At 34.1% G+C, this 24,465-nt stretch overlaps 1 protein-coding gene across 1 annotated transcript in view; it reads right to left on the bottom strand.

Moving 5' to 3' along the window:
* The window catches only part of LOC137045489 (uncharacterized), a 153,960-nt gene extending 129,876 nt beyond the window's left edge, over positions 1 to 24,084 (bottom strand). Inside the window, exon 1 of the mRNA XM_067422153.1 lies at positions 23,862 to 24,084. The gene's annotated coding sequence lies outside the window, so the exon portion shown is untranslated. The remainder of the gene's footprint in view (positions 1 to 23,861) is intronic.
* Between the last annotated feature and the right edge of the window lie 381 nt (positions 24,085 to 24,465).

Below are 24,465 nucleotides of genomic sequence, written 5' to 3' on the forward strand. Positions count from 1 at the left end.
TTGCTGTCGTTTGAATTTATCGTTTAACAGTGTTATTTTATATAAAATCAATTAAATGGGAGGACAGCAATATCAAACCGTTTTATAATACGTGTTATATATATTTATATTTGGCATAGCCTAAATGAAAACTTTGATGTATTCCATACAGTGATTTCTCAAATGTGCACACGTGTGATTCAGAGAACGAGCATGCGCAGATTGCGCACAGAAACAGTGCGTGCGCACGTGGTGAGCCAAGTCGTGACGTCCCACATGAAAAAATACTAGCCTATAGAATATTATAGTAAAATTACTGTAGTAAATAAATACCATAGTGTTTTTGAACCATACTATAGTAAATATACTTTAGTAAATTAACAAAGTGTAGTAAATACTAGCTACTACATAGGCCTACTGCAATATACTGTAGTATCTTTACTATAGTATGGTTCAAAAACACTATAGTATTTACTACAGTAATTTTACTATAATGTACAGTAGCCTGGTATTTTTTCATGTGGGGTAAGGAACGCCGTTTCTGGGTCCAAGCCTCGTTTCATTTGAGAATGGCATCGAAGGCCATTTCTGAGTGCTATTTATTTGTAATAAACATCGAAACATTTAAAAAAGTTAAACATTTTAAATACTTACAGTCTACACAACAGGGTCTGTGCTCACAGCATCATAGACATTAATGTTTTAACCATTTATAAAAGATGAGTCACTGTCTGGCAATCTGGACATTTGGTATGGAGTTAATGGCTATAATTTGTCTGTAGTATTACAGCACATTGATTGTGTGTGTATATCAGCACCGTTTGTTATTTTTCTTGTGGCGTGAGATAGCGTTTGGACCGGAAGTGCTGCCGCGTGACGTCAGACTTAACAACCGGATAGATTGTAAAAAAAATATGGACGTAGTGTCCGTGACGTCACCCATAGGATTCTGAAGAGCCGTTCTGAAGTAACGTAAGTGCTGCGACCCAATTCGCCTACTTATACTACGTCCTAAAAGTATGCACCCTTTTTCTGAAGAAAAAGTATATATACTTTTGAGTGTGTAGCAGAAGAGTATGCAAGCTTCGGGACACTACTTCGTCATCTATAACGGATTCTGTCGTTTCGTTAGGTGCATCCCATCACCGTTTAAACTGCCCTGTCAATCATCGTCAGATTCGTCACAGTTAATCGTGTGTCTTTAAAGGTCCCGTTCTTCTCGTGTTTTCGAAGCTTTGATTGTGTTTACAGTGTGCAATATAACATGAGTTCATGTTTCGCGTGTAAAAAAAACAGTATTTTTCACACAATTTACTGATCTGTACAGCGCTGTTTCCTCTGTCCTATAAACGGCCTGATGATTTCCTTGTTCTATGAAGTCCCTCCTTCAGAAACATGTAACGAGTTCTGATTGGGCCAGCGCTTCCCGCGCTGTGATTGGACAGCAGCTTAGCACGTTGCCCGGAAAGGTCCCGCCTCTTACCATAACGGGAAGATACGCGCGCTCAATGTTATTGCAAAAATGTCTATATTGCCTTATCAATTTGAGCCGGAATCAGACCCGGAGAATATCGAAGAGGATCGATTACAACCTGCTCAGGAAAGACTTTTGCTGGATGTTTCAGAATGGTAATCTGTCTATTCAGGAGTTTAAACTGATCATTACAAACACCAACAATCGATGGTGTCTGAATGAATTACTACACTTTTATATGCTACGTTTTTCGGATTAGTTTGAATTACCATCTAACGTTAGTTAACAAAGCTAACAGCGTTGCACTTTGTGTCATGAGTTACATAAACTGCTAAACGGACCGACTTAAATAATAAAATACACTTATCATCCATATAAACAACGCCTTCTCCAGACAAAGAGGGAACTGCGTCATCTTTTAAGAATAATCTTTCTGCAAATCCGGCATTAAACTGATTGAGATTGAGGAAGCAGTCCTCAGCAAAATGTGCTGCACATAGTTTTAAATAGTGATTATAATTTTCCAAAACCGAGTTAACCATAAACTGTAGCCATTGATCTCTACGCACAGCGTCCGTGGGAAGGCCAAACAAAGGTGATTTGACTCCGGGATGAAAATAACAGCGCTTCAATGGCATTACGACAAACACACTCTACAAAAACAACGCTTCCTATTCTCGACCTGCGAGAGCAAAAGGACAACGCCCCCTATTTTGCGTGTTCTTGTGGGCGGAGGGTTCGTCAACTAACGGTTCTAGTGACGTCATCACAGCAGGAAGTGCAGCGCTGTAGTCCAAACCGGCCGCTCGCTGTAGGCTTTGAAAGGGAACTTCTGTTAAATAAAATATCTCGCTTGGCATTGAACTTTGAGCTTTATAATTTTACAGGTATTATTTATGCTCTAACAGCAACATTACACACTAACTAAAGTTTGAAAGATGGAATCGCAAAGAATGGGACCTTTAATGGAGAGACTCTCCTCATGTGTTTGCAGTTTAAATATAATGATGCTTTAAAAGTTAATGGCCAAACGTGTCATTACAAAAGTTCACAAAGCTGCTGCAGGTGAAATATAATGTGGATAGCTCTGAATAAATATTTTCGTCAGGTTAAGTAAGGCATAATGTCCACCCAGCCGGTTGTTATCTCAGAATAAACCCCTCCAGAGCGATCAGGACCCCGAGGCGAAGCGGAGCATCACTCTGAAGGGGTTTATTCTGAGATAACAACCGGCTGGGTGGACATTATCCCGCTTATTACACGGCTACTAGTCTCAAATAAATTAGACACAAAATATTGTCTTGAGATTAAATATTTTATTAGCTCTTACGCAAAGCTTCCGCGAATAAAAACAGTTCCAACCTGCTTTAAGCCTTTATCTATCGCTGCTAAATGTTGAAAATGAATGCTGAAAGGGTTAGTTCAGCCAAAAATGAACCCAAGCCTATGATTTACTCACCCTCAGGTCATTATAGGTGTTTATGACATTCTTCTGTCAGACAAATACAATCAGAGTTATATTTAAAAAGTCCAGGCTAACGTTAATCCCAGCAGTAGTTGGAGCTGTTTTTGAAGTCCATTAAATGCAGCTGTCCGTCAAATAACGTGCTCCACACGACTCCGATGGGTTAATAGAGCTTCTGATTCCAATCGATGCGTTTGTGTACAAAAATATCCATATTTAAAACGTTATAAAGGAAACCCGCCTTGAAGTCTTCCATTGTAGCCACGGCTGTTTAAGCCACAAGATGGCGCCAGCGTTAAGCACAGAAGTAGAACCGGTCAAGATAACTCGCAGTACCCGGATGAGCGGTGTGTTATCTGGAAATAAATAACGTACCGCTGGAATGCGCGATTGACCAATCAGAATCAAGTATTTCACAGAGCTGTGTAATAAATACTGATAATTGATCACTCAAACCTTTATCTAACCTCTCTACTTAACCGGCTGACTCGCACATCCGTCATGTTTGTAGTTTTTCAACACTTTTTATCCGCGTTTGTAGTTCTAATCGAATCCTCGTCCAACTCGCTATGGGTTGTGAGTATTACTGACCAGAAATAGTAAACCATCCGGGTATCTCTGGAATACTCTTTTCAGCATACTACAATTTGGGACATACTAATACTAATTCTATTTTCGATGACTATTTAGTATGATAGTATGCGTCTGATATGATAGTATGATAGTACATCTCTGGTATGGAGAGCACCCAGCCTGTCCCCTGCCCCAGCAACCCTCAAACACATCCTGGTGGGTTGTAAGACAAGCCTAACTCAAGGAAGGTACACCTGGCGCCACAACCAAGTGCTGAGGTGTTTGGCTGCCGAACTTGAGAACAAGAGGGTAACCACGAACGCCACGCCTCTAAAGGCCCAAACTACCATCCCGCGGAGAACAACCTTCATGTGGGAAGGGGAGAAACAGTGGACTAAGCCATCACTCCCAGAGTCTGGCCCACTGAACGCAGCCCGGGATTGGGAAATGCGGGGAGACCTGTACCAGAGGCTCACCTTCCCATCCGAAATTGTAGCAACCAACCTGCGCCCAGACCTTGTCCTTTGGTCCAAGTCCTGCCGGCGTGTCTTCATCGTTGAAATGACTGTCCCATGGGAGGATGCCATCGACGAGGCATTTGAGCGGAAGAGGCTGGGATATGGCAACTTAGCAGCTGAAGCAGAGTGGCGGGGCTGGAACGTGGAGGTGGGATGCAGAGGTTTTGTAGCCAGCTCTACCACAAGGCTCTTGAAGGGATCAGAGGTCAGTCCCAACGGAGGCCAATCAAAGAACACACACCCGGGTCGGATCAACCCGTGGTGGGCCAACCCCGGCAGAGGGTGTCTTGTGATAAGTGGCCAAATCACCCAATGAGGTCGGGCACACAACTGATATGTCGCACTAGTGGCACCATGAGATCTGTGCCAAATTTCACCCCACACTAGATGACATCCCCATTCAATTGTTGTGCTGAAAGTTAGGGATCTTTAACAACCAGTCCTACTAAGAATCCTGCGCATTGGGACGCAGGGAAGGCTTGTTTGAGATGGGATAGTTCTCTCTACGAGCTCAAATGAAGATATCGCGGGATTCACACTGTTGCTGATATACTGGAGGTAATTCAAGCTCTGTTGCTTTTACATGACAGTATTATGAACAAGACACACAGTTTGTTTTTCATTCAAAAGACGTGTTTATCAATCATTTTTACTTTAAAGGTGCACTATGCAACTTTTCGCCCACTGGAGGGTGCCTATTCTAAACGGCTCACGAGTACCGGGACTTTTATTATGACGGGACTTTTTTCAGGAGCTTCGAAAACACGCGAAGAATGGGACTTTTAAATATGATTTTTATCATATCAGATACATTTAAGGGGCCAAGGGCTTCGGCCATCCGTCCACTCTCTTCCCTGAACTGAAATGAAGTAGCGGGCTGTACTTTCCACACGATTGACATCAGGTTCAGGTACGCCAGGTTGGCTGGTGGTTATGTTGCCCGCATACCGCCTCCCATGGCCGAGACTGGTATTACGACACCTGACGGGCCGGGGCTAGTAATGCTACTGCTAATTAAGGTTGATATCTCTGCAGCACTATAACTTGACATTTTTTTAATGACATCATCGCCCTTATTTCTTCTCATTCTTTTGATGCGTGTAGGTCATTTTTTTGGATATTTTTACCTTAATTTTTACACATAGCACCTTTAAGTACATACATCCTTTATATATATATATATATATATATATATATATATATATATATATATATATATATATATATATATATATATATATATATATATATATATATATATATATATATATATATTTTATAAATATGACAACAATAACTATGGAAGCCCGTTTCTGTCACAAAAAATAAAATAAAAAGAGTAATTGCGAAAAAAAATTCTCACAATTGCGAGTTTGTATCTCAGAATTCTGACTTTATATCACGCATGAATAATATGACCCCATGAATATGAACTAAAATGTGCTTTTAACATAGGCTACTATCTCTGTAGGCTATTTAAAAAATAAAATAAAAAGTCTTTAAGGAGGCTACATCATGGAAGTGTACCTTTTTCACTTGGATATTTTATATAACAGACCTATAGATTTGGATGTTTTTTTAATACCACTTATTCCCTTAAAATAAAAGGCTTTGTGTTTAAAAGATTGAGTTAAATTAAGAATGGTTCAATGACAAATGCATTTTTAACAGTCACTTGTCGCCACGTGGTGGGGTAACGTGTAATAGATGGCCTACAAACGACCTTCAGTAAAAGGGGTTGGACCATAACTTTTAACGATTAATTATGCAGTTTCAATGGATGAAGGGCCACTCAAGAGGTAAAGCTCAGGGGCCCCTTTTAGTCTAGTACGGCCCTGGGGAGCCTGCATCCACAGTCCCGCACTCAGAGTCCCGCATTCTCAGACCCCTCGCTTTTAAGAAACCGCCTCCTGCTGTTCTGAAGACCGTACAACATCTTTATCCAAATAAGATGTATTATTACGGTGTCGTTTCATTTAAAGTTTTCCAAATAAATCTAAACAAATTAACGATTTTGCAAACATCTTTGCATTCCCTAAAAATGTCATTGTTTTCTCTGACTAAGAAAGTACCCAGTAGTTTTTGTTTTTTGTTTATTTAAATAAAAGAAAATTACTGATGGAAGATATACAATTACAGATTGAACTATACTTTGAAAAATGTTATGTGATATTATATTGCTACAATGTTTTTTTTTTAATTCCAGTTCTAATGTTTTTTTCAGGTCAACCTATGCTAATGGTCTAATTAGCATATTATACATTAAAAATATAATACAAAATTTTGTAATACAAAAATTGTATTACAGTAGTATTTACAGTAGTAATTATTTTACCTTATGCAATTGAAGATACAAAGTAACAATTCTTTCTTCCTTTTTTCTTTGCTTTATCCTGTTTACCGCAATATGATGTTTAGGTGATAGATAAAGTACAGACTCGTTTATTATTGGTGTTTTGGCTATTCTTGTGTGAGTCATGCTTTGCATTCCAGATATAAAAAAAAATATGGTTTTGTAATTTTAGCATTGCGTATAATATGTTAATTAGACCATTAGCATGTGAACCTGAAAGAAACATTGAACAAAAAAAAAAGAATTGTAGCGATATATCACATAATATTTTTCAGAGGATAGTTCAATCTCTAATTGTATTTTGTCCATCAGTAATTTTCTTTCAATTGCCCACACTCTTTATTAAATAAATAAATAAATCAACTGTGTACTTAGTCAGAGAAAACAATAACATCTTTTGGGATTGCAAAGATGTTTGCAAAAGTGTTATTTTGTGTAAATTTATTTTTAAATGAAACGATAACGTAATATTGCATCTTATTTGGATATGGGTGTTGTACGGTCTTCAGAACAGCAGGAGACGCTGTTTCTTAAAAGCGAGGGGTCTGAGAATGCGGGACTCTCACCCCTTTTCCACCAAGGCAGTGCTGGTGCTAAATCGGAGCCAGAGCCTAGTTTCAAATCGGTTCTTTGTGTTTCCACAGCCAAAGCACCAGCTCCGAGCCAGGAAAAGTGGTTCTTAAGTAACACCAAAACATTGCTGGGCTAGAAGTAAGAACCGCTTGCGTCACCGGCTGGGGGCGGCGTTACCGTGATCAACAAGATGAACACAAACCTGTGACCGCCATTTTTTCAATAGCAGCTAATCAAGCTAACAGCTGCTGGATTGTAATCTCCGTCTATACAAATCATGGAGAGCTGCACAAATGCGTTGGATTTGCGGCGTTTTAATGCTGATGTAGGATCATAAAGCCATGAGCCACTGAGGGAAGGCTTGTTCGAGATGCATCGGCGCGCGCTGTGCAGACTGATTGCGTATGACATCAAAGTAGAGCGAGCGCCAACGACCCCTTATGCTTTTGAATCGCTCGCGCAGTATTTGGATATCATATGTGGGTTGGTCTGCGCAGCGTCAATGCATTAGATAGAACACGCCTGGAAATTGTGTGTGTGTGTGTGTTTCCCGCTGCCTCGCTAGCAGTAGAGTCCTGCAACGGGTCGGGTACCCGCGGGCATAAAAGTGGCTAAAACGGGTGGATTGTGACATAAATTATAAAATACACGGGCGGGGTGCGGGCGGATAATTAATTCCGTGCGAGCGGGTAGAAGCGCGGATGAAAAATATGTGCAATATTTTTCTGTGCTGTGGCGAGGCTTAGGAGCGAGCGAGACCGGGGCGTGATGGCGAATGAGTGTCACCTGTGAGCCACACCGGTCTCAAATCCTCTCACGAGGGAGCTCGGCGGCATATAAGGACGAGAGATCACCACCAGACCTGGATTTTACGTTGAGTTGTGTTTGTTTTATTATGTGTGTGCGTGGCAGATGTCCGTGAGGGGCCGCGTTACTTTCGCTTTGTTTGGTTAAGTCTTTTCAATGTTCGCCGGTTCTCGGAAAACGATCAAAACGATCCGGTCGTCCTTCTTCCCCCCCAAACATACTGTATTACAATTTCTATGTCCAATTTACCATTACACATACACGCAACAACTATTTGCCATTTGATCCATCACGTCACCACCACTGTGACTTTTGTTGATGCCACTCGTAGCCCAGATGGAGCGAGCGTTGCAGGATAAGCAATGGATGAAGTAAAAGTAAAGTTGGTGAGTGAAGTATATAAAATTGTTGACAACGAGTCTATAAAGGCACTTTAGCCTATTTCTTTAGCCCATTCATGATGCTGTTGCTGTTGAGAGAAGTGCAATATTAAAAAAAATAAAGCATTTTAATTGGAATGATTTTAGCGTGTGTGATTTATTGCGGGCACGGATCGGGTAACGGGCAAATATTAACGGGTCTGGGATGGACCCGTGCAGGACTCTGGTATGACGTAAGACCTGGCTCTGTTGTGGCTCTTAGCATGTGGAAAAGCAAACGGTTCTTAGAAGGCTCTCAAGTCGAACCAACTTAGAACTGACACTAGCACTGGCTCCGAACTAGCACCCGGTTCATTCTGGTGGAAAAGGGGTATGAGTGCGGGACTGTGGATGCAGGCTCCGAGTCTGCAGCTTCATAATGTTGCAAATGGCGGACAACGCCTGGTGCTCTTCTAAAAATGGCCAGCTGGTGGCGCTTGAAAAGGGCCGCGTTTTTCCAGCTGAGATACTTTGGTTGCTATGAGAGAATATTTATGGCAGTAATGTGTTACTAGTATGTCATTTTGAAGAATATTACTGAATATAAAAATGCAGTAAAAAACAGTATTAACTTCTCTATTATTGTTGTTCAGTTGGTGTACAAGTGGTCGGTGTAGTTTTTGTCCCGACCCTCCTCCACTGTGATTGGACGGTCTGGTAAAAGTGACAGTGACGAGCGCTGCCTATTACCCAACGTTAAACATAATAATAAAAAATAAAAAAACGGGGCAAATCAACTCTTAAGATCTTATCATGGTACATTTTTTGTGTGTCTTAATTAGAACACATTCAAATGTTTTACGCACCATTTAGACACGAGGTAGGGACCAGGTGCATTTCTTTCCTACCATCTAACATTTTGCAAATTCGAAAATTTAAGTCAGAGTTTACGAACGATTTACACACACACAGTTCTGCTCGTGTTTCATGAATGAGGCCCGACTGGCCCGTTATTATAGCATATGGTGACAACACCTCCCTTTAAAAATCACGTGATTGTTTTTTTTGTTTTTTCCTCTCCACAATAATGGCCAAGAGAGCAAAGAAGAGGAACTTAACACACCCACAGAATGAGGTACACGATTTTGTTTAACAACAACAAATTTGCACCACAAATGATTTGCATGTTAACAGAAGGAAACCCTTTTCTGTTAACATCATTAAATATGTTGGTTGATGGTGCTTTTATGGCGATGTGGGTGCAGTCTATGGCTCCAATTATGTTTGGGAATCTGGCGATAGCAAAGCCCCATTTTATTTGGGCTTGTTGAGGATTTCGGGAACTGGATGTAGGTTGGGGCCAAGGAAATAATTGCATCCAACATTTGTCTCAGCCGTCTTTTATAGGGTTTGGCACCAATACACATCGTGTTTAACAAAAATGATAAATTGAGTGTTTATTATGAACACAGGACATGTGGATTGCTCAATGCAAACTGTGACACTCTTAAATGCTTCTTATGTGTAGTGTCACTGTTTTACCACTAGACTCTCTGCGTAAGCATGCTCAGAGCTGTGCTTATATTTACACACATTTCTATGTTTTGTTAGGGGTTAACAGCTTATGACCCAGGACCAGTAGTGAAGAAATAAAGACAAAGAGTCAGGATTGTAATCAATTAAAAGAAACATTTTCTTAAGAATTTGCAGTTTCAAAAGCAGAAGCCAGCTTCAAGTCTCACAAGGAGTTCGTAGGCCTCTCTCACAGTCTCGTCGCCTCGCCCTATCGTACATACAATTGTCCCAAAAGTTATACAGTTTTCAAGGTCTATCCACGTCATTCTGATTGGCTCAGATAAAATGCAACGTAAGCAACTTTCCACACATAGACAGATAGGAGCACATATCGCCAAACTAGGTAGACAAGTCGTCGCCCCATAACCAGAATTACATCACAGTGACCTCATAGGCCACTGAAAAGCGTCTTCAAGTCTGGCGTTTTCTGCAGAAATGTCCATCTCCAACATTAGGCCTGCACAGATCTGGTACACACACACACACACACACACACACACACACACACACACACACACAAACTCCAGAGAATACTGGTTTCCTCCAAGGTTGAGAACATCTTAATGAATTATAAACAATACATTTCTCCAAAGCATGCTGATAACATGTGCTTTCTCACAGTGAGAGGTACAGACAACACTACAGGCAATATTCATCTTGAGTCTTTAGTGTTTCAGTAAAAGGAAGTATAAAAGGAATAAAACATAATAAATTAAATGAAAGACAAATCCATATTTCATCTCTGGAAGCCGAGCTAAGTGAGCAAACCCTGTTACTGCACTCCTGACATGTTAGGGGTGTGTGTGATACCTCGAAAATCCACACACACGACCTTGTCCTTGTTGCCAGTGTTCAGTGACACATCACACATCTCTAGGCCTCACTCCTCAGAGACCAAATATACACTTTAGAAAACAAGAAACATAAAGCAAAATCATAACTGGAAAGAATCATTATAATAATATAGGAAGATAAATATTGATTAAGGTTTTGATTATGAAGTTAATTAGGATATAAATATTTACAGGCATTTTGAAGCGGCAGTGGATTTCAGAATTCCCCTTTCAGTGTAAAGGGTTAGTTCACCCAAAAATGAAATGTCTGTCATTAACTCCTCTCCCTAATGTCGCTCCACACCCGTAAGACCTCCGTTCATCTTCACACACAGTTTAAGATATTTTATATTTAGTCCGAGAGCGTATGCAAGTGTATGCACACTATACTGTCCATGTCCAGAAAGGGAATAAAAACATCATCACAGTAGTCCATATGAGACATCAGTGGGTTAATTAGAGTCTCTTGAAGCATCAGAAATACATTTGGGTCCAAAAATAACAAAAACTACGACTTTATTCAGCATTGGCTTCTCTTCCGCGTTTGTGTTCAATCCTCAAATAAAGATTCAAACGGTTATGAATCAGTGAATCGATTTATGATTCGGATCGCGTGTCAAACTGCTGAAATCACGACATTGGTGATCCGAATCATGAATCAAATCGGCCAAACCCTGCCAATTTTTTTTTTTTGCTTGAATTCTGCAATCTCTCGAGATAAAGACATGTTAGTGTCTGAATTAGCTGAATGTATACTAGTTTAATTAGTGACACTTAGCCTGCTTTTGGCAACATTCTTATTTTAAGCATTTTATTTGAATATAGCAACATGAAACCTCGTTCAACAAAATATTTCTATAATTTAATCACTGACAGAAACTCCTCCCCTATCAGCCAATCAAATCAGTTAGTAAGCGTGATGACATCATCCATAGCAACGAGGTCAACCCCGCCCTTACTCTTAGCTTAAGATATTCCTTAGTAAAAGTTGCTCTCAGCAGTTTAGTGAATGGGTTTTAAGAGAAAACTCGTAACTAAGAACTTTTAGGAGAACTCTTAGTGGTAAGATTCGGCCCCTGATGTGCAGTCGGGAGAAAGTTGTAGAAAGTCAGCCATAACTGCAGTGCAAGACACATGAACGTTTGCTAAAAAAAAACACCTGAAGGACTCTAAGATGGTGAGAAATAAGATTATCTGGTCTGATGAGACCAACACAGAACTTTTTGGCCTTAATTCTAAGCGGTATGTGTAGAGAAAAATATCACCTGTTCAATTCAGTCCCAACAGTGATTGGTGGTGGCAGCATCATGCTGTGGGGCTGATTTTCAGCTGCAGGGACAGGACGACTGGTTGCAATCGAGGGAAAGATGAATGTGGCCAAGTACAGGGATATCCGGGATGAAAACCTTCTCCAGAGGGCTCAAGACCTCAGACTGGGCCGAAGGTTCACCTTCCAACAAGACAATGACCCTAAGCACACAGCTAAAATAATGAAGCAGTGGCTTCACAACAACTCCGTAACTGTTCTTGAATGGCCCAGCCAGAGCCCTGACTTAAACCCAATTGAGCATCTCTAAAGACAGACCTGAAATGGCTGTCCACCAACATTTACCATCCAACCTGAAAGAACTGGAGAGGATCTGCAGGAGGAATGGTAGAGGATCCCCAAATCCAGGTTTGAATTTTTTTTAGCATCTTTCCCAAAAAAACGGATGGCTGTATCAGATCAAAATGTCAACAATTCTGTGTTTTTCTGTCAATATGGGGTGCTGTGTGTACATTTTATGAGACAAAAAAATTAACTTAAATGATTTTAGCAAATGGCTGCAATATAAAAAAAGAGTGAAAAATTTAAGGGGGTGTGAATACTTTCCGTGCCCACTCTATATGTATGTATTTGTTTGTTTATTTATTTGTCATGGTTTGTTTGTTTGTTTAAGTTGTGATAAAGTAAATTATGACTTAAAAGTAAAACAGTAACTATAAGAAAAGTTGAAATAATGACAATAATATGTATGAGGTGAAAAGTCAAAATTAGTAGCTAGACAATTATGAGATGAAAAGTCTTATGTATTTATGTATTTATTTCAGGCAGAAGTGTGTATCTCTACATTTGAGGACTTGGTTTGGTTTGTCTGGAACAACATTTTCCTCAGCTCCGATAATAAGGTGAGAAAAATCATTTTTATTCTGTACCTTATGAAGATATATTCACCGGGAAACACATGTCCATATGCTCACAGCTGTAGTAAACGTGTAATGATTGAGCTCATAGCGCCACAGGGAGGCAGTGCTCTCCTGCTGGATGATCTTCAGGATCATCAGATCATCTCAGTGCTCCTGAGAATAATGACTGAGCTGATCTCAGACCTGTTACTGCACTGAAACATGCCAAACATTCTCCATCGTCATGCAGCGCACTGTGAACAAACTAACACAACCCTGCAGATGAAGCCACATAACACAATATCAGGCTTTGGCAAATCGGGATCATGACATCAAAAGAGAAAATTATGACATCAGTATTTATGAGATGAAAAGTGAAAATTATGACATAAGTGGAATTATGACATCAGTATTTATGAGATGAAAAGTGAAAATTATGACATCAGTATTTATGAGATGAAAAAGTGAAAATTATGACAAAAAGTGAAAATTATGAAATCAGTATTTATGAGATGAAAAGTAAAAATTATGACATCAGTATTTATGAGATGAAAAAGTAAAAACTATGACAAAAAGTGAAAATTATGACAAAAAGTGGAAATTATGACATCAGCATTTATGAGATGAAAAAGTGAAAATTATGACATAAAAAGTGGAAATTATGTCATCAGCATTTATGAGATGAAAAAGTGAAAATTATGACAAAAAGTGAAAATTATGACATCAGTATTTATGAGATGAAAAGTGAAAATTATGAAATCAGTATTTATGAGATGAAAAAGTGAAAATTATGACAAAAAGGGGAAATTATGACATCAGCATTTATGAGATGAAAAAGTGAAAATTATGACATAAAAAGTGAAAATTATGTCATCAGTATTTATGAGATGAAAAAGTGAAAATTATGACAAAAAGTGAAAATTATGACAAAAAAGTGGAAATTATGACATCAGTATTTATGAGATGAAAAAGTGAAAATTATGACAAAAAGTGAAAATTATGACATCAGCATTTATGAGATGAAAAAGTGAAAATTATGACAAAAAGTGAAAATTATGACATAAAAAGTGGAAATTATGACATCAGTATTTATGAGATGAAAAAGTGAAAATTATGACAAAAAGTGAAAATTATGACATCAGTATTTATTTATGAGATGAAAAGTGAAAATTATGACATAAAAAGTGAAAATTATGTCATCAGCATTTATGAGATGAAAAGTGAAAATTATGAAATCAGTATTTATGAGATAAATACAAAAAAGTGAAAATTATGACATAAAAAGTGAAAATTATGTCATCAGCATTTATGAGATGAAAAGTGAAAATTATGAAATCAGTATTTATGAGATAAATACAAAAAAGTGAAAATTATGACAAAAAGTGGAAATTATGACATCAGCATTTATGAGATGAAAAAGTGAAAATTATGACATAAAAAGTGAAAATTATGTCATCAGTATTTATGAGATGAAAAAGTGAAAATTATGACAAAAAGTGAAAATTATGACATAAAAAGTGGAAATTATGACATCAGTATTTATGAGATGAAAAAGTGAAAAATATGACAAAAAGTGAAAATTATGACATCAGCATTTATGAGATGAAAAAGTGAAAATTATGACATCAGTATTTATGAGATGAAAAATTGAAAATTATGACAAAAAGTGAAAATTATGACATCAGCATTTATGAGATGAAAAAGTGAAAATTTTGACAAAAAGTGAAAATTATGAAATCAGTATTTATGAGATGAAAAGTAAAAATTATGACATCAGTATTTATGAGATGAAAAAGTAAAAACTATGACAAAAAGTGAAAATTATGACAAAAAGGGGAAATTATGACATCAGCATTTATGAGATGAAAAAGTGAAAATTATGACATAAAAAGTGGAAATTATGTCATCAGCATTTATGAGATGAAAAAGTGAAAATTATGACAAAAAGTGAAAATCATGACATCAGTATTTATGAGATGAAAAGTGAAAATTATGAAATCAGTATTTATGAGATGAAAAAGTGAAAATTATGACAAAAAGGGGAAATTATGACATCAGCATTTATGAGATGAAAAAGTGAAAATTATGACATAAAAAGTGAAAATTATGTCATCAGTATTTATGAGATGAAAAAGTGAAAATTATGACAAAAAGTGAAAATTATGACAAAAAAGTGGAAATTATGACATCAGTATTTATGAGATGAAAAAGTGAAAATTATGACAAAAAGTGAAAATTATGACATCAGCATTTATGAGATGAAAAAGTGAAAATTATGACAAAAAGTGAAAATTATGACATAAAAAGTGGAAATTATGACATCAGTATTTATGAGATGAAAAAGTGAAAATTATGACAAAAAGTGAAAATTATGACATCAGTATTTATTTATGAGATGAAAAGTGAAAATTATGACATAAAAAGTGAAAATTATGTCATCAGCATTTATGAGATGAAAAGTGAAAATTATGAAATCAGTATTTATGAGATGAAAAAGTGAAAATTATGACAAAAAGTGGAAATTATGACATCAGCATTTATGAGATGAAAAAGTGAAAATTATGACATAAAAAGTGAAAATTATGTCATCAGTATTTATGAGATGAAAAAGTGAAAATTATGACAAAAAGTGAAAATTATGACATAAAAAGTGGAAATTATGACATCAGTATTTATGAGATGAAAAAGTGAAAAATATGACAAAAAGTGAAAATTATGACATCAGCATTTATGAGATGAAAAAGTGAAAATTATGACATCAGTATTTATGAGATGAAAAATTGAAAATTATGACAAAAAGGGGAAATTATGACATCAGCATTTATGAGATGAAAAAGTGAAAATTATGACATAAAAAGTGAAAATTATGTCATCAGTATTTATGAGATGAAAAAGTGAAAATTATGACAAAAAGTGAAAATTATGACAAAAAAGTGGAAATTATGACATCAGTATTTATGAGATGAAAAAGTGAAAATTATGACAAAAAGTGAAAATTATGACATCAGCATTTATGAGATGAAAAAGTGAAAATTATGACAAAAACTGAAAATTATGACATAAAAAGTGGAAATTATGACATCAGTATTTATGAGATGAAAAAGTGAAAATTATGACAAAAAGTGAAAATTATGACATCAGTATTTATTTATGAGATGAAAAGTGAAAATTATGACATAAAAAGTGAAAATTATGTCATCAGCATTTATGAGATGAAAAGTGAAAATTATGAAATCAGTATTTATGAGATGAAAAAGTGAAAATTATGACAAAAAGTGGAAATTATGACATCAGCATTTATGAGATGAAAAAGTGAAAATTATGACATAAAAAGTGAAAATTATGTCATCAGTATTTATGAGATGAAAAAGTGAAAATTATGACAAAAAGTGAAAATTATGACATAAAAAGTGGAAATTATGACATCAGTATTTATGAGATGAAAAAGTGAAAAATATGACAAAAAGTGAAAATTATGACATCAGCATTTATGAGATGAAAAAGTGAAAATTATGACATCAGTATTTATGAGATGAAAAATTGAAAATTATGACAAAAAGTGAAAATTATGACATCAGCATTTATGAGATGAAAAAGTGAAAATTTTGACAAAAAGTGAAAATTATGAAATCAGTATTTATGAGATGAAAAGTAAAAATTATGACATCAGTATTTATGAGATGAAAAAGTAAAAACTATGACAAAAAGTGAAAATTATGACAAAAAGGGGAAATTATGACATCAGCATTTATGAGATGAAAAAGTGAAAATTATGACATAAAAAGTGGAAATTATGTCATCAGCATTTATGAGATGAAAAGTGAAAATTATGAAATCAGTATTTATGAGATGAAAAAGTGAAAATTATGACAAAAAGGGGAAATTATGACATCAGCATTTATGAGATGAAAAAGTGAAAATTATGACATAAAAAGTGAAAATTATGTCATCAGTATTTATGAGATGAAAAAGTGAAAATTATGACAAAAAGTGAAAATTATGACAAAAAGTGAAAATTATGACATCAGTATTTATGAGATGAAAAAGTGAAAATTATGACAAAAAGTGAAAATTATGACATCAGCATTTATGAGATGAAAAAGTGAAAATTATGACAAAAAGTGAAAATTATGACATAAAAAGTGGAAATTATGACATCAGTATTTATGAGATGAAAAAGTGAAAATTATGACAAAAAGTGAAAATTATGACATCAGTATTTATTTATGAGATGAAAAGTGAAAATTATGACATAAAAAGTGAAAATTATGTCATCAGCATTTATGAGATGAAAAGTGAAAATTATGAAATCAGTATTTATGAGATGAAAAAGTGAAAATTATGACAAAAAGTGGAAATTATGACATCAGCATTTATGAGATGAAAAAGTGAAAATTATGACATAAAAAGTGAAAATTATGTCATCAGTATTTATGAGATGAAAAAGTGAAAATTATGACAAAAAGTGAAAATTATGACATAAAAAGTGGAAATTATGACATCAGTATTTATGAGATGAAAAATTGAAAATTATGACAAAAAGTGAAAATTATGACATCAGCATTTATGAGATGAAAAAGTGAAAATTTTGACAAAAAGTGAAAATTATGACATAAAAAGTGGAAATTATGACATCAGTATTTATGAGATGAAAAATTGAAAATTATGACAAAAAGTGAAAATTATGACATCAGCATTTATGAGATGAAAAAGTGAAAATTATGACATAAAAAGTGAAAATTATGTCATCAGTATTTATAAGATGAAAAAGTGAAAATTATGACAAAAAGTGAAAATTATGACATAAAAAGTGGAAATTATGACATCAGTATTTATGAGATGAAAAAGTGAAAATTATGACAAAAAGTGAAAATTATGACATCAGCATTTATGAGATGAAAAAGTGAAAATTATGACAAAAAGTGAAAATTATGACATAAAAAGTGGAAATTATGACATCAGTATTTATGAGATGAAAAAGTGAAAATTATGACATAAAAAGTGGAAATTGTCATCAGCATTTATGAGATGAAAAAGTGAAAATTATGACAAAAAGTGAAAATTATGACATCAGCATTTATGAGATGAAAAAGTGAAAATTATGACATATAAAGTGAAAATTATGTCATCAGTATTTATGAGATGAAAAAGTGAAAATTATGACATCAGTATTTATAAGATGAAAAAGTGAAAATTATGACATAAAAAGTGGAAATTGTCATCAGCATTTATGAGATGAAAAAGTGAAAATTATGACAAAAAGGGAAAATTATGACATCAGCATTTATGAGATGAAAAAGTGAAAATTATGACAAAAAGTGAAAATTATGACATCAGCATTTATGAGATGAAAAAGTGGAAATTATGACAAAAAGTGAAAATTATGACATCAGCATTATGAGATGAAAAAGTGGAAATTATGACATCAGCATTTATGAGATGAAAAAGTGAAAATTATGACATAAAAAGTGAAAATTATGTCATCAGTATTTATGAGATGAAAAAGTGAAAATTATGACAAAAAGTGAAAATTATGACATAAAAAGTGGAAATTATGACATCAGTATTTATGAGATGAAAAAGTGAAAATTATGACAAAAAGTGAAAATTATGACATAAAAAGTGGAAATTATGACATCAGTATTTATGAGATGAAAAAGTGAAAATTATGACAAAAAGTGAAAATTATGACATCAGCATTTATGAGATGAAAAAGTGAAAATTATGACATCATTATTTATGAGATGAAAAAGTGAAAATTATGACAAAAAGTGAAAATTATGACATCAGTATTTATGAGATGAAAAAGTGAAAATTATGACATAAAAAGTGGAAATTGTCATCAGCATTTATGAGATGAAAAAGTGAAAATTATGACATAAAAAGTGAAAATTATGTCATCATTATTTATGAGATGAAAAAGTGAAAATTATGACATAAAAAGTGGAAATTGTCATCAGCATTTATGAGATGAAAAGTGAAAATTATGACATAAAAAGTGAAAATTATGTCATCATTATTTATGAGATGAAAAAGTGAAAATTATGACATATAAAGTGAAAATTGTCATCAGTATTTATGAGATGAAAAAGTGAAAATTATGACAAAAAGTGAAAATTATGACATAACAAGTGGAAATTATGACATCAGTATTTATGAGATGAAAAAGTGAAAATTATGACATAAAAAGTGAAAATTATGACATCAGCATTTATGAGATGAAAAAGTGAAAATTATGACATCAGTATTTATGAGATGAAAAATTGAAAATTATGACAAAAAGGGAAAATTATGACATCAGCATTTATGAGATGAAAAAGTGAAAATTATGACATAAAAAGTGAAAATTATGTCATCAGTATTTATGAGATGAAAAAGTGAAAATTATGACAAAAAGTGAAAGTTATGACATAAAAAGTGGAAATTATGACATCAGTATTTATGAGATGAAAAAGTGAAAATTATGACAAAAAGTGAAAATTATGACATCAGCATTTATGAGATGAAAAAGTGAAAATTATGAAATCATTATTTATGAGATGAAAAAGTGAAAATTATGACAAAAAGTGGAAATTATGACATCAGCATTTATGAGATGAAAAAGTGAAAATTATGACATAAAAAGTGAAAATTATGTCATCAGTATTTATGAGATGAAAAAGTGAAAATTATGACAAAAAGTGAAAATTATGACATAAAAAGTGGAAATTATGACATCAGTATTTATGAGATGAAAAAGTGAAAATTATGAAAAAAAGTGAAAATTATGACATCAGCATTTATGAGATGAAAAAGTGAAAATTATGACATCAGTATTTATGAGATGAAAAATTGAAAATTATGACAAAAAGTGAAAATTATGACATCAGCATTTATGAGATGAAAAAGTGAAAATTTTGACAAAAAGTGAAAATTATGACATCAGCATTTATGAGATGAAAATGTGAAAATTTTGACAAAAAGTGAAAATTATGACATAAAAAGTGGAAATTATGACATCAGTATTTATGAGATGAAAAATTGAAAATTATGACAAAAAGTGAAAATTATGACATCAGCATTTATGAGATGAAAAAGTGAAAATTATGACATAAAAAGTGAAAATTATGTCATCAGTATTTATGAGATGAAAAAGTGAAAATTATGACATAAAAAGTGGAAATTATGAAATCAGTATTTATGAGATGAAAAATTGAAAATTATGACAAAAAGTGAAAATTATGAAATCAGCATTTATGAGATGAAAAAGTGAAAATTATGACAAAAAGTGAAAATTATGACATAAAAAGTGGAAATTATGACATCAGTATTTATGAGATGAAAAAGTGAAAATTATGACAAAAAGTGAAAATTATGACATCAGCATTTATGAGATGAAAAAGTGAAATTTATGACATCAGTATTTATGAGATGAAAAAGTGAAAATTATGACAAAAAGTGAAAATTATGACATCAGTATTTATGAGATGAAAAAGTGAAAATTATGACATAAAAAGTGGAAATTGTCATCAGCATTTATGAGATGAAAAAGTGAAAATTATGACAAAAAGTGAAAATTATGACATCAGCATTTATGAGATGAAAAGTGAAAATTATGACATAAAAAGTGAAAATTATGTCATCATTATTTATGAGATGAAAAAGTGAAAATTATGACAAAAAGTGGAAATTATGACATCAGCATTTATGAGATGAAAAAGTGAAAATTATGACATATAAAGTGAAAATTATGTCATCAGTATTTATGAGATGAAAAAGTGAAAATTATGACAAAAAGTGAAAATTATGACATAACAAGTGGAAATTATGACATCAGTATTTATGAGATGAAAAAGTGAAAATTATGACAAAAAGTGAAAATTATGACATCAGCATTTATGAGATGAAAAAGTGAAAATTATGACATCAGTATTTATGAGATGAAAAAGTGAAAATTATGACAAAAAGTGGAAATTATGACATCAGCATTTATGAGATGAAAAAGTGAAAATTATGACATAAAAAGTGAAAATTATGACCAGTATTTATGAGATAAAAAAGTGAAAATTATGACATAAAAAGTGAAAATTATGACATCAGTATTTATGAGATGAAAAAGTGAAAATTATGACAGTGGGTCAATGATGAGAATTTTTTTAAAATTATAACATTTAAAAATTATGACTAAAAAGTCATAAAAAAATCAATATTCATGATATATAAATATAAATATAGTCATGACAATATTTATGAGATGAAAAGTCAAAATTGATAGTTAAAATTAAGATGGTAATATTAATTTTATTCGAAAGTCGAAACTGACATATTGAGTCAATAATGAGATGGCAAATTAGTGACAAGTAAACAAATCATGAAAAAAAGTCAAAATTCTGACAGTAATATTTATGAAATAAATGTGAAATTATGCCTAATATTAATTAAAGAAAAAAATGGAAATGATGACTTAAATTCATTATGAGATTTTGAATTAATTATGACAGTGAGTTGAAATTATGACCAGTATTTATGAGCTGAATAGTAAATATTATGACAAGTCAAAATTATGACTAATATTTATGAGACGAAAAGTGCAAATTATGAAAGTGTCGATGAGATAAAATCAAAATTATAACTTTTAAAAAATGATGACTAAGTCATAAATAATAATCATGACATGATGACAAATGACCAGTATTTATGAGCTGAAAAGTGAATATTATGACAAGTCAAAATTATGACAGTGATATTTATGAAATGAAAAGTCAAAATTGACATAGCTTCAACTTTATGTCTATATATAATGATATAGCGTGCCATGTTGAGTCAATAATGAGATGAAAAATTGAAATGACATTTAAAAAAAAAAAATTATTACAAGTAAAAAAGTCATAAAAATTATAACTATGAGGCAAAATTATGACCGTAATATTTATAAAATGGAAAGTTAGAAATTGATGAATATTAATGAGAGGAAAAATTGAAATTATGACTGAGCCAATAATGAGATGAAAAATTGTAAACGTTGTAATTAAAATTTTGACAAAAGTCATAAAAACATAACTATGACATAAGTCAAAATGACAAATATTTATGGAACGGAAAGTTGGAACTCATGACATAAATTGAAATTATGACATAAAAAAGATTAATCAAGACATCAAATGTTTAAACTATGACCGTAATATTTATGAGAAAGTCGAAATGATAACAGTGAATCAATGATGAGACAAGAATTGAAACAATGACATTAAAAAATCTAAATTATGATTAAAAAAATATAAAAAAAAACAACTGACATATTCAAAATGATGAAAATAATTAAATAAAAAGTCAAAAATGAGACAGAAATTAAAATTATGACAAACTAATTAATAATTGTGTGATGAATTATGACATATTAAGTCATAATCAGGACACACTAAGTCATTTTAGACTTTTAAGTCATAATTTTAACTTATTTAATAATTATGACATACAAAATCATGATTTGTCAGAAATGGGCCTCCATAGATCTGATGGAAAAAGAACACAAACATTTTGATCAGAGTTTTCAACTAAATATCCAAATCAAATGAATTACTAAATGAACTGTATAATCTACTGATCTGCCCACACTGCCTCTCTATGACAAATTAAAATGAGCTGATAACATCAGTGTTTTCTCCAGAACGACTGTACAGCTGAATAAGTGTGTGTGTGTGTGTGTGTGTGTGTGTGTGTGTGTGTGTGTGTGTGTGTGTGTGTGTGTGTGTGTGTGTGTGTGTGTGTGTGTGTGTGTGTGTGTTCCTTGTTTGGCAATACTTGTGAGGGCATAAATGTCCTCACTTATATAGTAAAACATTAAAAACTAGTTTGACATTGGACTGGTCCTCACTAGTTAAAAAGGCTTATAAATCGGCCAAAACATGTTTTTATTTAAATCTGTTGATCTGCTCATGTTTCTGTGATGGGGAGGTTTAGGGATAGGGGTAGTGTGTGTGTGTGTGTGTGTGTGTGTGTGTGTGTGTGTGTGTGTGTGTGTGTGTGTGTGTGTGTGTGTGTCTTTGTGTGTGTGTGTGTGTGTGTGTCTCTGTGTGTGTGTGTGTGTGTGTGTGTGTGTGTGTGTGTGTGTGTGTGTGTGTGTGTGTGTGTGTGTGTCTGTGTCTGTGTCTGTGTCTGTGTCTGTGTCTGTGTCTGTGTGTGTGTGTGTGTGTGTGTGTGTGTGTGTGTGTGTGTGTGTGTGTGTGTGTGTGTGTGATGGGTAGGTTTAGGGATAGGGGTTGGGTTAGGGGATAGAAATTATCATTAACCTGATATAAAATCAATGGAAGTCTATGTAATGTCCTCACTAATATAGTGAAACAAACCTGTGTGTGTGTGTGTGTGTGTGTGTGTGTGTGTGTGTGTGTGTGTGTGTGTGTGTGTGTGTGTGTGTGTGTGTGTGTGTGTGACTGTGAGAGAGACTTTTTTGACTTTTAGGTCTTCTTTAATGATTCAATAAAAACATAAAAGACCTAAATATAAGCCTTTTTTTAATTTATTTTTTAAGAAACATCTAACCATACATATATTAATATTTTTCCACAAACCAAACATCAAAAACAAACCAAAAACCATTGCCTTTACACTTTTGAACACTCATAAATTAAATACAAAACCTCCCTGATCATCAGCTTCACATATAAAACCATCAACTCCCCACACATGTGTGTGTAGTGATTTATCAGGGGGATCTGCACATTTTGGGGTAAAAAGATTGACAAACCAACACACGCACGCACGCACGCACGCACGCACGCACGCACGCACGCACACACACACACACACACACACACACACACACACACACACACACACACACACACACACACATGTTGGTCTATGTGGTTTACAGGGACTCTCCATAGGCGTAATGGTTTTTATACTGTACAAACCGGATTTTCTATCCCCTTACACTGCCCCTAAACCTACCCATCACACACACACACACACACACACACACACACACACACACACACACACACACACACACACACACACACACACACACACACACACACACACACACACACACACACACGTTGGTCTATGTGGTTTACAGGGACTCTCCATAGGCGTAATGGTTTTTATACTGTACAAACCGTATTTTCTATCCCCTTACACTGCCCCTACCCCTAAACCTACCCATCACACACACACACACACACACACTGCCCCTGCCCCTAAACCTACCCATCACAGGAAACATTCTGCATTTTTACTTTCTCAAAAAAACATCATTTAGTATGTTTTTAAGGCCATTTGAATTATGAGGACATTTGATATGTCCTCATAAACCACATTTATAGTGTAATACCAGTGTAATACCCATGTAGTTATACAAATTTGTGTCCTCATAAACCACATAAACAGGCTCACACACACACACACACACACACACACACACACACACACACACACACACACACACACACACACACACACACACACACACACACACACACACACACACACACACACACACACACTCCTCTCACATGCACATGCACTTCATTAATGTTTTTTGTTTGAATTAGCATTTTTGCCATTTCATTGCTTTAGACACTATTTTGTTTTTAGTCTGTGTTTTATCGTTTTTTATGTGATCCAGGGATGAACCTGATTTATATATTTGAAATATTATATAACCTTGATTTTATATTTTATTTTATTTATCAGTTTATTTGCGTTTTGACACTGTTGACCAATATATGATGCAGTTCGTGTTTTGAAAGTTTATTAATGTGGCAAGAAGGCTTTATATAAAATTTAATATGCATTTATGATTCATGA

This window comes from Pseudorasbora parva, chromosome 17 (assembly GCF_024679245.1).
Source record: "Pseudorasbora parva isolate DD20220531a chromosome 17, ASM2467924v1, whole genome shotgun sequence".
NCBI lineage: Eukaryota > Metazoa > Chordata > Actinopteri > Cypriniformes > Gobionidae > Pseudorasbora > Pseudorasbora parva.